This window comes from Schistocerca gregaria, chromosome X (genome assembly GCF_023897955.1).
Source record: "Schistocerca gregaria isolate iqSchGreg1 chromosome X, iqSchGreg1.2, whole genome shotgun sequence".
Taxonomy (NCBI): Eukaryota; Metazoa; Arthropoda; class Insecta; order Orthoptera; family Acrididae; genus Schistocerca; species Schistocerca gregaria.
The window spans coordinates 18,388,098-18,402,568 of NC_064931.1; positions in this window are offsets into that span (position 1 = coordinate 18,388,098).

Consider the following 14,471-nt stretch of genomic DNA (forward strand, 5'->3'; position numbering starts at 1 on the left):
CGTCCCAATTGCTCACACAGTCCAACATTTTTTCTTACTGCAGCCAGTCTGCCAGAAGCGATATGTCACTAGTTGTGTATCATAACAGACCCGTCGTTACTCCTCCGAGGGGTTATTCAAGATATCTTAATCGAATCCCTAGTAACGAGGCATTGGCTACCTTAAGAGAGTCATAGTTACTCGTCCCAATTGCTCACCCAGTTCACCATTTTTTCTTACTGCGACCAGTCTGCCAGAAGCGATATGTCACTAGTTGTGTATCATAAAAGAGTGATCGTTACTAATCCCAGGGGTTAATCGAGATATCTTAATCGAAACCCTAGTAACGAGGCATTGGCTACCTTAAGAGAGTCATAGTTACTCGTCCCAATTGCTCACCCAGTCTGCCATTTTTTCTTACTGCGACCAGTCTGCCAGAAGCGATATGTCACTAGTTGTGTATCATAAAAGCGTGATCGTTACTCCTCCCAGGGGTTATTCGAGATATCTTAATCGAAACCCTAGTAACGAGGCATTGGCTACCTTAAGAGAGTCATAGTTACTCGTCCCAATTGCTCACACAGTCCAACATTTTTTCTTACTGCAGCCAGTCTGCCAGAAGCGATATGTCACTAGTTGTGTATCATAACAGACCCGTCGTTACTCCTCCGAGGGGTTATTCAAGATATCTTAATCGAATCCCTAGTAACGAGGCATTGGCTACCTTAAGAGAGTCATAGTTACTCGTCCCAATTGCTCACCCAGTTCACCATTTTTTCTTACTGCGACCAGTCTGCCAGAAGCGATATGTCACTAGTTGTGTATCATAAAAGAGTGATCGTTTCTCCTCCCAGGGGTTATTCGAGATATCTTAATCGAAACCCTAGTAACGAGGCATTGGCTACCTTATGAGAGTCATAGTTACTCGTCCCAATTGCTCACCCAGTCTGCCATTTTCTCTTACTGCGACCAGTCTGCCAGAAGCGATATGTCACTAGTTGTGTATTATAAAAGCGTGATCGTTACTCCTCCCAGGGGTTATTCGAGATATCTTAATCGAAACCCTAGTAACAAGGCATTGGCTACCTTAAGAGTGTCATAGTTACTCGTCCCAATTGCTCACCCAGTCTGCCATTTTTTCTTACTGCGGCCAGTCTGCCAGAAGCGATATGTCACTAGTTGTGTATCATAAAAGAGTCATCGTTACTCCTCCCAGGGGTTATTCGAGATATCTTAATCGAAACCCTAGTAACGAGGCATTGGCTACCTTAAGAGAGTCATAGTTACTCGTCCAAATTGCTCACCCAGTCCCATATTCTTTCTTACTGCGACCAGTCAGCCAGAAGCGATATGTCACTAGTTGTGTATCATAAAAGAGTGATCGTTACTCCTCCCAGGGGTTATTCGAGATATCTTAATCGAAACCCTAGTAACGAGGCATTGGCTGCCTTAAGAGAGTCATAGTTACTCGTCCCAATTGCTCACCCAGTCCAACATTTTTTCTTACTGCGACCAGTCTGCCAGAAGCGATATTTCACTAGTTGTGTGTCATAAAAGAGTGATCGTTACTCCTCCCAAGGGTTATTCGAGATATCTTAATCGAAACCCTAGTAACGAGGCATTGGCTACCTTAAGAGAGTCATAGTTACTCGTCCCAATAGCTCACCGAGTCAAACATTTTTTCTTACTGCAGCCAGTCTGCCAGAAGCGATATGTCACTAGTTGTGTATCATAAAAGAGTCATCGTTACTCCTCCGAATGGTTATTCGAGATATCTTAATCGAAACCCTAGTAACGAGGCATTTTCTACCTTAAGAGAGTCATAGTTACGCGTCCCAATTGCTCACCCAGTACAACATTTTTTCTTACTGTGGCCAGTCTGCCAGAAGCGATATGTCACTAGTTGTGTATCATAAAAGAGTGATCCTTTCTCCTCCCACGGGTTATTCGAGATATCTTAATCGAAACCCTAGTAACGAGGCATTGGCTACCTTAAGAGAGTCATATTTACTCGTCCCAATTGCTCATCGAGTCTGATATTTTTTCTTACTGCGGCCAGTCTGCCAGAAGCGATATGTCACTAGATGTGTATCATAAAAGAGTCATCGTTTCTGCTCCCAGAGGTTATTCGAGATATCTTAATCGAAACCCTAGTAACGAGGCATTGGCTTCTATAAGAGAGTCATAGTTACTCGTCCCAATTGCTCACCCAGTCTGCCATTTTTTTTTACTGTGGCAAGTCTGCCAGAAGCGATATGTCACTAGTTGTGTATCATAAAAGAGTCATCGTTACTCCTCCCAGGGGTTATTCGAGATATCTTAATCGAAACCCTAGTAACGAGGCATTGGCTACCTTAAGAGAGTCATAGTTACTCGTCCCAATTGCTCACACAGTCCAACATTTTTTCTTACTGCAGCCAGTCTGCCAGAAGCGATATGTCACTAGTTGTGTATCATAAAAGAGTCATCGTTACTCTTCCCAGGGGTTATTCGAGATATCTTAATCGAATCCCTAGTAACGAGGCATTGGCTACCTTAAGAGAGTCATAGTTACTCGTCCCAATTGCTCACCCAGGCCAACATTTTTTCTTACTGCGACCAGTCTGCCAGAAGCGATATGTCACTAGTTGTGTATCATAAAAGCGTGATCGTTACTCCTCCCAGGGGTTATTCGAGATATCTTAATCGAAAACCTAGTAACAAGGCATTGGCTACCTTAAGAGAGTCATAGTTACTCGTCCCAATTGCTCACCCAGTCTGCCATTTTTTCTTACTGCGGCCAGTCTGCCAGAAGCGATATGTCACTAGTTGTGTATCATAAAAGAGTCATCGTTACTCCTGCCAGGGGTTATTCGAGATATCTTAATCGAAACCATAGTAAAGAGGCATTGGCTACCTTAAGAGAGTCATAGTTGCTCGTCCCAATTGCTCACCCAGTCCCACATTCTTTCTTACTGCGACCAGTCAGCCAGAAGCAATATGTCACTAGTTGTGTAACTTAAAAGAGTGATCGATACTCCTCCCAGGGGTTATTCGAGATATCTTAATCGAAACCCTAGTAACAAGGCATTGGCTACCTTAAGAGATTCATAGTTACTCGTCCCAATTGCTCACCCAGTCTGCCATTTTTACTTACTGCGGCCAGTCTGCCAGAAGCGATATGTCACTAGTTGTGTATCATAAAAGAGTCATCGTTTCTCCTCCCAGGTGTTATTCGAGATATCTTAATCGAAACCCTAGTAACGAGGCATTGGCTACCTTAAGAGAGTCATAGTTACTCGTCCCAATAGCTCACCGAGTCCAACATTTTTTCATACTGCGACCAGTCTGCCAGAAGCGATATGTCACTAGTTGTGTATCATAAAAGAGTCATCGTTACTCCTCCCAGGGGTTATTCGAGATATCTTAATCGAAACCCTAGTAACGAGGCATTGGCTACCTGAAGAGAGTCATAGTTACTCGTCCCAATAGCTCACCCAGTCCAACATTTTTTCTTACTGTAGCCAGTCTGCCAGAAGCGATATGTCACTAGTTGTGTATCATAAAAGAGTCATCGTTACTCCTCCCAGCGGTTATTCGATATATCTTAATCGAAACAACAGTAACGAGGCATTGGCTACCTTAAGAGAGTCATAGTTACTTGTCCCAATTTCTACACCCAGTCTGACATTTTTTCTTACTTCTGACAGTCTGCCAGAAGCGATATGTCACTAGGTGTGTATCATAAAAGAGTAATCGTTTCTCCTCCCAGGGGTTATTCGAGATATCTTAATCGAAACCCTAGTAACGAGGCATTGGCTACCTTAAGAGAGTCATAGTTACTCGTCCCAATTGCTCACCCAGTCCCACATTCTTTCTTACTGCGACCAGTCAGCCAGAAGCGATATGTCACTAGTTGTGTATCATAAAAGAGTGATCGTTACTCCTCCCAGGGGTTATTCGAGATATCTTAATCGAAACCCTAGTAACGAGGCATTGGCTGCCTTAAGAGAGTCATAGTTACTCGTCCCAATTGCTCACCCAGTCCAACATTTTTTCTTACTGCGACCAGTCTGCCAGAAGCGATACGTCACTAGTTGTGTATCATAAAAGAGTCATCGTTACTCCTCCGAGGGGTTATTCGAGATATCTTAATCGAAACCCTAGTAACGAGGCATTGGCTACCTTAAGAGAGTCATAGTTACTCGTCCCAATTGCTCACCCAGTATAACATTTTTTCTTACTGCGGCCAGTCTGCCAGAAGCGATATGTCACTAGTTGTGTATCATAAAAGAGTGATCGTTACTCCTCCCAGGGGTTATTCGAGATATCTTAATGGAAACCCTAGTAACGAGGCATTGGCTACATTAAGAGAGTCATAGTTACTCGTCGCAATTGCTCACCGAGTCTGACATTTTTTCTTACTGCGGCCAGTCTGCCAGAAGCGATATGTCACTAGTTGTGTATCATAAAAGAGTGATCGTTTCTCCTCCCGGGGTTATTCGAGATATCTTAATCGAAACAGTAGTAACGAGGCATTGGCTACCTTAAGAGAATCATAGTTACTCGTCCAAATTGCTCACCCAGTCTGCCATTTTTTCTTACTGTGGCAAGTCTGCCAGAAGCGATATGTCACTAGTTGTGTATCATAAAAGAGTCATCGTTACTCCTCCCAGGGGTTATTACAGATATCTTAATCGAAACCCTAGTAAGGAGGCATTGGCTACCTTAAGAGAGTCATAGTTACTCGTCCCAATTGCTCACACAGTCCAACATTTTTTCTTACTGCAGCCAGTCTGCCAGAAGCGATATGTCACTAGTTGTGTATCATAAAAGAGTCATCGTTACTCCTCCCAGGGGTTATTCGAGATATCTTAATCGAAACCCTAGTAACAAGGCATTGGCTACCTTAAGAGAGTCATAGTTACTCGTCCCAATTGCTCACCCAGTCTGCCATTTTTTCTTACTGCGACCAGTCTGCCAGAAGCGATATGTCACTAGTTGTGTATCATAAAAGAGTCATCGTTACTCCTCCCAGGGGTTATTCGAGATATCTTAGTCGAAACCCTCGTAACGAGGCATTGGCTACCTTAAGAGAGTCATAGTTACTCGTCCCAATTGCTCACCCAGTCTGCCATTTTTTCTTACTGCGACCAGTCTGCCAGAAGCGATATGTCACTAGTTGTGTATCATAAAAGCGTGATCGTTACTCCTCCCAGGGGTTATTCGAGATATCTTAATCGAAACCCTAGTAACAAGGCATTGGCTACCTTAAGAGAGTCATAGTTGCTCGTCCCAATTGCTCACCCAGTCTGCCATTTTTTCTTACTGCGACCAGTCTGCCAGAAGCGATATGTCACTAGTTGTGTATCATAAAAGCGTGATCGTTACTCCTGCCAGGGTTTATTCGAGATATCTTAATCGAAACCCTAGTAACAAGGCATTGGCTACCTTAAGAGAGTCATAGTTACTCGTCCCAATTGCTCACCCAGTACAACATTTTTTCTTACTGCGGCCAGTCTGCCAGAAGCGATATTTCACTAGTTGTGTATCATAAAAGAGTGATCGTTACTCCTCCCAGGGGTTATTCGAGATATCTTAATCGAAACCCTAGTAACGTGACATTGGCTACCTTAAGAGAGTCATAGCTACTCGTCCCAATTGCTCACCGAGTCTGACATTTTTTCTTACTGCGGCCAGTCTGCCAGAAGCGATATGTCACTAGTTGTGTATCATAAAAGAGTGATCGTTTCTCCTCCCAGGGGTTATTCGAGATATCTTAATCGAAACCCTAGTAACGAGGCATTGGCTACCTTAAGAGAATCATAGTTACTCGTCCCAATTGCTCACACAGTCCAACATTTTTTCTTACTGCAGCCAGTCTGCCAGAAGCGATATGTCACTAGTTGTGTATCATAACAGACCCGTCGTTACTCCTCCGAGGGGTTATTCAAGATATCTTAATCGAATCCCTAGTAACGAGGCATTGGCTACCTTAAGAGAGTCATAGTTACTCGTCCCAATTGCTCACCCAGTTCACCATTTTTTCTTACTGCGACCAGTCTGCCAGAAGCGATATGTCACTAGTTGTTTATCATAAAAGAGTGATCGTTACTAATCTCAGGGGTTAATCGAGATATCTTAATCGAAACCCTAGTAACGAGGCATTCGGCTACCTTAAGAGAGTCATAGTTACTCGTCCCAATTGCTCACCCAGTCTGCCATTTTTTCTTACTGCGACCAGTCTGCCAGAAGCGATATGTCACTAGTTGTGTATCATAAAAGCGTGATCGTTACTCCTCCCAGGGTTTATTCGAGATATCTTAATCGAAACCCTAGTAACAAGGCATTGGCTACCTTAAGAGGGTCATAGTTACTCGTCCCAATTGCTCACCCAGTCTGCCGTTTTTTCTTACTGCGGCCAGTCTGTCAGAAGCGATATGTCACTAGTTGTGTATCATAAAAGAGTCATCGTTACTCCTCCCAGGGGTTATTCGAGATATCTTAATCGAAACCCTAGTAACGAGGCATTGTCTACCTTAAGAGAGTCATAGTTACTCGTCCCAATTGCTCACCCAGTCCCACATTCTTTCTTACTGCGACCAGTCAGCCAGAAGCGATATGTCACTAGTTGTGTATCATAAAAGAGTGATCGTTACTCCTCCCAGGGGTTATTCGAGATATCTTAATCGAAACCCTAGTAACGAGGCATTGGCTACCTTAAGAGAGTCATAGTTACTCGTCCCAATTGCTCACCCAGTACAACATTTTTTCTTACTGCGGCCAGTCTGCCAGAAGCGATATGTCACTAGTTGTGTATCATAAAAGAGTGATCGTTTCTCCTCCCAGGGGTTATTCGAGATATCTTAATCGAAACCCTAGTAACGAGGCATTGGCTACCTTATGAGAGTCATAGTTACTCGTCCCAATTGCTCACCCAGTCTGCCATTTTCTCTTACTGCGACCAGTCTGCCAGAAGCGATATGTCACTAGTTGTGTATCATAAAAGCGTGATCGTTACTCCTCCCAGGGGTTATTCGAGATATCTTAATCGAAACCCTAGTAACAAGGCATTGGCTACCTTAAGAGAGTCATAGTTACTCGTCCCAATTGCTCACCCAGTCTGCCATTTTTTCTTACTGCGGCCAGTCTGCCAGAAGCGATATGTCACTAGTTGTGTATCATAAAAGAGTCATCGTTACTCCTCCCAGGGGTTATTCGAGATATCTTAATTGAAACGCAAGTAACGAGGCATTGGCTACCTTAAGAGAGTCATAGTTACTCGTCCAAATTGCTCACCCAGTCCCACATTCTTTCTTACTGCGACCAGTCAGCCAGAAGCGATATGTCACTAGTTGTGTATCATAAAAGAGTGATCGTTACTCCTCCCAGGGGTTATTCGAGATATCTTAATCGAAACCCTAGTAACGAGGCATTGGCTGCCTTAAGAGAGTCATAGTTACTCGTCCCAATTGCTCACCCAGTCCAACATTTTTTCTTACTGCGACCAGTCTGCCAGATGCGATATTTCACTAGTTGTGTGTCACAAAAGAGTGATCGTTACTCCTCCCAAGGGTTATTCGAGATATCTTAATCGAAACCCTAGTAACGAGGCATTGGCTACCTTAAGAGAGTCATAGTTACTCGTCCCAATAGCTCACCGAGTCCAACACTTTTTCTTACTGCAGCCAGTCTGCCAGAAGCGATATGTCACTAGTTGTGTATCATAAAAGAGTGATCGTTTCTCCTCCCAGGGGTTATTCGAGATATCTTAATCGAAACCCTAGTAACGAGGCATTGGCTACCTTAAGAGAATCATAGTTACTCGTCCCAATTGCTCACCCAGTCTGCCATTTTTTCTTACTGTGGCAACTCTGCCAGAAGCGATATGTCACTAGTTGTGTATCATAAAAGAGTCATCGTTACTCCTCCCAGGGGTTATTCCAGATATCTTAATCGAAACCCTAGTAACGAGGCATTGGCTACCTTAAGAGAGTCATAGTTACTCGTCCCAATTGCTCACACAGTCCAACATTTTTTCTTACTGCAGCCAGTCTGCCAGAAGCGATATGTCACTAGTTGTGTATCATAACAGACCCGTCGTTACTCCTCCGAGGGGTTATTCAAGATATCTTAATCGAATCCCTAGTAACGAGGCATTGGCTACCTTAAGAGAGTCATAGTTACTCGTCCCAATTGCTCACCCAGTTCACCATTTTTTCTTACTGCGACCAGTCTGCCAGAAGCGATATGTCACTAGTTGTTTATCATGAAAGAGTGATCGTTACTAATCTCAGGGGTTAATCGAGATATCTTAATCGAAACCCTAGTAACGAGGCATTCGGCTACCTTAAGAGAGTCATAGTTACTCGTCCCAATTGCTCACCCAGTCTGCCATTTTTTCTTACTGCGACCAGTCTGCCAGAAGCGATATGTCACTAGTTGTGTATCATAAAAGCGTGATCGTTACTCCTCCCAGGGTTTATTCGAGATATCTTAATCGAAACCCTAGTAACAAGGCATTGGCTACCTTAAGAGGGTCATAGTTACTCGTCCCAATTGCTCACCCAGTCTGCCGTTTTTTCTTACTGCGGCCAGTCTGCCAGAAGCGATATGTCACTAGTTGTGTATCATAAAAGAGTCATCGTTACTCCTCCCAGGGGTTATTCGAGATATCTTAATCGAAACCCTAGTAACGAGGCATTGGCTACCTTAAGAGAGTCATAGTTACTCGTCCCAATTGCTCACCCAGTCCCACATTCTTTCTTACTGCGACCAGTCAGCCAGAAGCGATATGTCACTAGTTGTGTATCATAAAAGAGTGATCGTTACTCCTCCCAGGGGTTATTCGAGATATCTTAATCGAAACCCTAGTAACGAGGCATTGGCTACCTTAAGAGAGTCATAGTTACTCGTCCCAATAGCTCACCCAGTCCAACATTTTTTCTTACTGCAGCCAGTCTGCCAGAAGCGATATGTCACTAGTTGTGTATCATAAAAGAGTCATCGTTACTCCTCCCAGGGGTTATTCGAGATATCTTAATCGAAACCCTAGTAACGAGGCATTGGCTACCTTAAGAGAGTCATAGTTACTCGTCCCAATTGCTCACCCAGTACAACATTTTTTCTTACTGCGGCCAGTCTGCCAGAAGCGATATGTCACTAGTTGTGTATCATAAAAGAGTGATCGTTTCTCCTCCCAGGGGTTATTCGAGATATCTTAATCGAAACCCTAGTAACGAGGCATTGGCTACCTTATGAGAGTCATAGTTACTCGTCCCAATTGCTCACCCAGTCTGCCATTTTCTCTTACTGCGACCAGTCTGCCAGAAGCGATATGTCACTAGTTGTGTATCATAAAAGCGTGATCGTTACTCCTCCCAGGGGTTATTCGAGATATCTTAATCGAAACCCTAGTAACAAGGCATTGGCTACCTTAAGAGAGTCATAGTTACTCGTCCCAATTGCTCACCCAGTCTGCCATTTTTTCTTACTGCGGCCAGTCTGCCAGAAGCGATATGTCACTAGTTGTGTATCATAAAAGAGTCATCGTTACTCCTCCCAGGGGTTATTCGAGATATCTTAATCGAAACGCTAGTAACGAGGTATTGGCTACCTTAAGAGAGTCATAGTTACTCGTCCAAATTGCTCACCCAGTCCCACATTCTATCTTACTGCGACCAGTCAGCCAGAAGCGATATGTCACTAGTTGTGTATCATAAAAGAGTGATCGTTACTCCTCCCAGGGGTTATTCGAGATATCTTAATCGAAACCCTAGTAACGAGGCATTGGCTGCCTTAAGAGAGTCATAGTTACTCGTCCCAATTGCTCACCCAGTCCAACATTTTTTCTTACTGCGACCAGTCTGCCAGAAGCGATATTTCACTAGTTGTGTGTCATAAAAGAGTGATCGTTACTCCTCCCAAGGGTTATTCGAGATATCTTAATCGAAACCCTAGTAACGAGGCATTGGCTACCTTAAGAGAGTCATAGTTACTCGTCCCAATAGCTCACCGAGTCCAACATTTTTTCTTACTGCAGCCAGTCTGCCAGAAGCGATATGTCACTAGTTGTGTATCATAAAAGAGTCATCGTTACTCCTCCGAATGGTTATTCGAGATATCTTAATCGAAACCCTAGTAACGAGGCATTTTCTACCTTAAGAGAGTCATAGTTACGCGTCCCAATTGCTCACCCAGTACAACATTTTTTCTTACTGTGGCCAGTCTGCCAGAAGCGATATGTCACTAGTTGTGTATCATAAAAGCGTGATCGTTACTCCTCCCAGGGTTTATTCGAGATATCTTAATCGAAACCCTAGTAACAAGGCATTGGCTACCTTAAGAGAGTCATAGTTACTCGTCCCAATTGCTCACCCAGTCTGCCATTTTTTCTTACTGCGGCCAGTCTGCCAGAAGCGATATTTCACTAGTTGTGTATCATAAAAGAGTCATCGTTACTCCTCCCAGGGGTTATTCGAGATATCTTAATCGAAACCCTAGTAACGAGGCATTGGCTACCTTAAGAGAGTCATAGTTACTCGTCCCAATTGCTCACCCAGTACAACATTTTTTCTTACTGCGGCCAGTCTGCCAGAAGCGATATTTCACTAGTTGTGTATCATAAAAGAGTGATCGTTACTCCTCCCAGGGGTTATTCGAGATATCTTAATCGAAACCCTAGTAACGAGGCATTGGCTACCTTAAGAGAGTCATAGTTACTCGTCCTAATTGCTCACCGAGTCTGACATTTTTTCTTACTGCGGCCAGTCTGCCAGAAGCGATATGTCACTAGTTGTGTATCATAAAAGAGTGATCGTTTCTCCTCCCAGGGGTTATTCGAGATATCTTAATCGAAACCCTAGTAACGAGGCATTGGCTACCTTAAGAGAATCATAGTTACTCGTCCCAATTGCTCACCCAGTCTGCCATTTTTTCTTCCTGTGGCAAGTCTGCCAGAAGCGATATGTCACTAGTTGTGTATCATAAAAGAGTCATCGTTACTCCTCCCAGGGGTTATTCCAGATATCTTAATCGAAACCCTAGTAACGAGGCATTGGCTACCTTAAGAGAGTCATAGTTACTCGTCCCAATTGCTCACACAGTCCAACATTTTTTCTTACTGCAGCCAGTCTGCCAGAAGCGATATGTCACTAGTTGTGTATCATAACAGACCCGTCGTTACTCCTCCGAGGGGTTATTCAAGATATCTTAATCGAATCCCTAGTAACGAGGCATTGGCTACCTTAAGAGAGTCATAGTTACTCGTCCCAATTGCTCACCCAGTTCACCATTTTTTCTTACTGCGACCAGTCTGCCAGAAGCGATATGTCACTAGTTGTTTATCATAAAAGAGTGATCGTTACTAATCTCAGGGGTTAATCGAGATATCTTAATCGAAACCCTAGTAACGAGGCATTGGCTACCTTAAGAGAGTCATAGTTACTCGTCCCAATTGCTCACCCAGTCCAACATTTTTTCTTACTGCGACCAGTCTGCCAGAAGTGATATGTCACTAGTTGTGTATCATAAAAGCGTGATCGTTACTCCTCCCAGGGTTTATTCGAGATATCTTAATCGAAACCCTAGTAACAAGGCATTGGCTACCTTAAGAGGGTCATAGTTACTCGTCCCAATTGCTCACCCAGTCTGCTATTTTTTCTTACTGCGGCCAGTCTGCCAGAAGCGATATGTCACTAGTTGTGTATCATAAAAGAGTCATCGTTACTCCTCCCAGGGGTTATTCGAGATATCTTAATCGAAACCCTAGTAACGAGGCATTGGCTACCTTAAGAGAGTCATAGTTACTCGTCCCAATTGCTCACCCAGTCCCACATTCTTTCTTACTGCGACCAGTCAGCCAGAAGCGATATGTCACTAGTTGTGTATCATAAAAGAGTGATCGTTACTCCTCCCAGGGGTTATTCGAGATATCTTAATCGAAACCCTAGTAACAAGGCATTGGCTACCTTAAGAGGGTCATAGTTACTCGTCCCAATTGCTCACCCAGTCTGCTATTTTTTCTTACTGCGGCCAGTCTGCCAGAAGCGATATGTCACTAGTTGTGTATCATAAAAGAGTCATCGTTACTCCTCCCAGGGGTTATTCGAGATATCTTAATCGAAACCCTAGTAACGAGGCATTGGCTACCTTAAGAGAGTCATAGTTACTCGTCCCAATTGCTCACCCAGTCCCACATTCTTTCTTACTGCGACCAGTCAGCCAGAAGCGATATGTCACTAGTTGTGTATCATAAAAGAGTGATCGTTACTCCTCCCAGGGGTTATTCGAGATATCTTAATCGAAACCCTAGTAACGAGGCATTGGCTACCTTAAGAGAGTCATAGTTACTCGTCCCAATAGCTCACCCAGTCCAACATTTTTTCTTACTGCAGCCAGTCTGCCAGAAGCGATATGTCACTAGTTGTGTATCATAAAAGAGTCATCGTTACTCCTCCCAGGGGTTATTCGAGATATCTTAATCGAAACCCTAGTAACGAGGCATTGGCTACCTTAAGAGAGTCATAGTTACTCGTCCCAATTGCTCACCCAGTACAACATTTTTTCTTACTGCGGCCAGTCTGCCAGAAGCGATATGTCACTAGTGGTGTATCATAAAAGAGTGATCGTTTCTCCTCCCAGGGGTTATTCGAGATATCTTAATCGAAACCCTAGTAACGAGGCATTGGCTACCTTATGAGAGTCATAGTTACTCGTCCCAATTGCTCACCCAGTCTGCCATTTTCTCTTACTGCGACCAGTCTGCCAGAAGCGATATGTCACAAGTTGTGTATCATAAAAGCGTGATCGTTACTCCTCCCAGGGGTTATTCGAGATATCTTAATCGAAACACTAGTAACAAGGCATTGGCTACCTTAAGAGAGTCATAGTTACTCGTCCCAATTGCTCACCCAGTCTGCCATTTTTTCTTACTGCGGCCAGTCTGCCAGAAGCGATATGTCACTAGTTGTGTATCATAAAAGAGTCATCGTTACTCCTCCCAGGGGTTATTCGAGATATCTTAATCGAAACGCTAGTAACGAGGCATTGGCTACCTTAAGAGAGTCATAGTTACTCGTCCAAATTGCTCACCCAGTCCCACATTCTTTCTTACTGCGACCAGTCAGCCAGAAGCGATATGTCACTAGTTGTGTATCATAAAAGAGTGATCGTTACTCCTCCCAGGGGTTATTCGAGATATCTTAATCGAAACCCTAGTAACGAGGCATTGGCTGCCTTAAGAGAGTCATAGTTACTCGTCCCAATTGCTCACCCAGTCCAACATTTTTTCTTACTGCGACCAGTCTGCCAGAAGCGATATTTCACTAGTTGTGTGTCATAAAAGAGTGATCGTTACTCCTCCCAAGGGTTATTCGAGATATCTTAATCGAAACCCTAGTAACGAGGCATTGGCTACCTTAAGAGAGTCATAGTTACTCGTCCCAATAGCTCACCGAGTCCAACATTCTTTCTTACTGCAGCCAGTCTGCCAGAAGCGATATGTCACTAGTTGTGTATCATAAAAGAGTCATCGTTACTCCTCCGAATGATTATTCGAGATATCTTAATCGAAACCCTAGTAACGAGGCATTTTCTACCTTAAGAGAGTCATAGTTACGCGTCCCAATTGCTCACCCAGTACAACATTTTTTCTTACTGTGGCCAGTCTGCCAGAAGCGATATGTCACTAGTTGTGTATCATAAAAGAGTGATCCTTTCTCCTCCCACGGGTTATTCGAGATATCTTAATCGAAACCCTAGTAACGAGGCATTGGCTACCTTAAGAGAGTCATATTTACTCGTCCCAATTGCTCATCGAGTCTGATATTTTTTCTTACTGCGGCCAGTCTGCCAGAAGCGATATGTCACTAGATGTGTATCATAAAAGAGTCATCGTTTCTGCTCCCAGGGGTTATTCGAGATATCTTAATCGAAACCCTAGTAACGAGGCATTGGCTTCTTTAAGAGAGTCATAGATACTCGTCCCAATTGCTCACCCAGTCTGCCATTTTTTTTTACTGTGGCAAGTCTGCCAGAAGCGATATGTCACTAGTTGTGTATCATAAAAGAGTCATCGTTACTCCTCCCAGGGGTTATTCGAGATATCTTAATCGAAACCCTAGTAACGAGGCATTGGCTACCTTAAGAGAGTCATAGTTACTCGTCCCAATTGCTCACACAGTCCAACATTTTTTCTTACTGCAGCCAGTCTGCCAGAAGCGATATGTCACTAGTTGTGTATCATAAAAGAGTCATCGTTACTCTTCCCAGGGGTTATTCCAGATATCTTAATCGAATCCCTAGTAACGAGGCATTGGCTACCTTAAGAGAGTCATAGTTACTCGTCCCACTTGCTCACCCAGGCCAACATTTTTTCTTACTGCGACCAGTCTGCCAGAAGCGATATGTCACTAGTTGTGTATCATAAAAGCGTGATCGTTACTCCTCCCAGGGGTTATTCGAGATATCTTAATCGAAACCCTAGTAACAAGGCATTGGCTACCTTAAGAGGG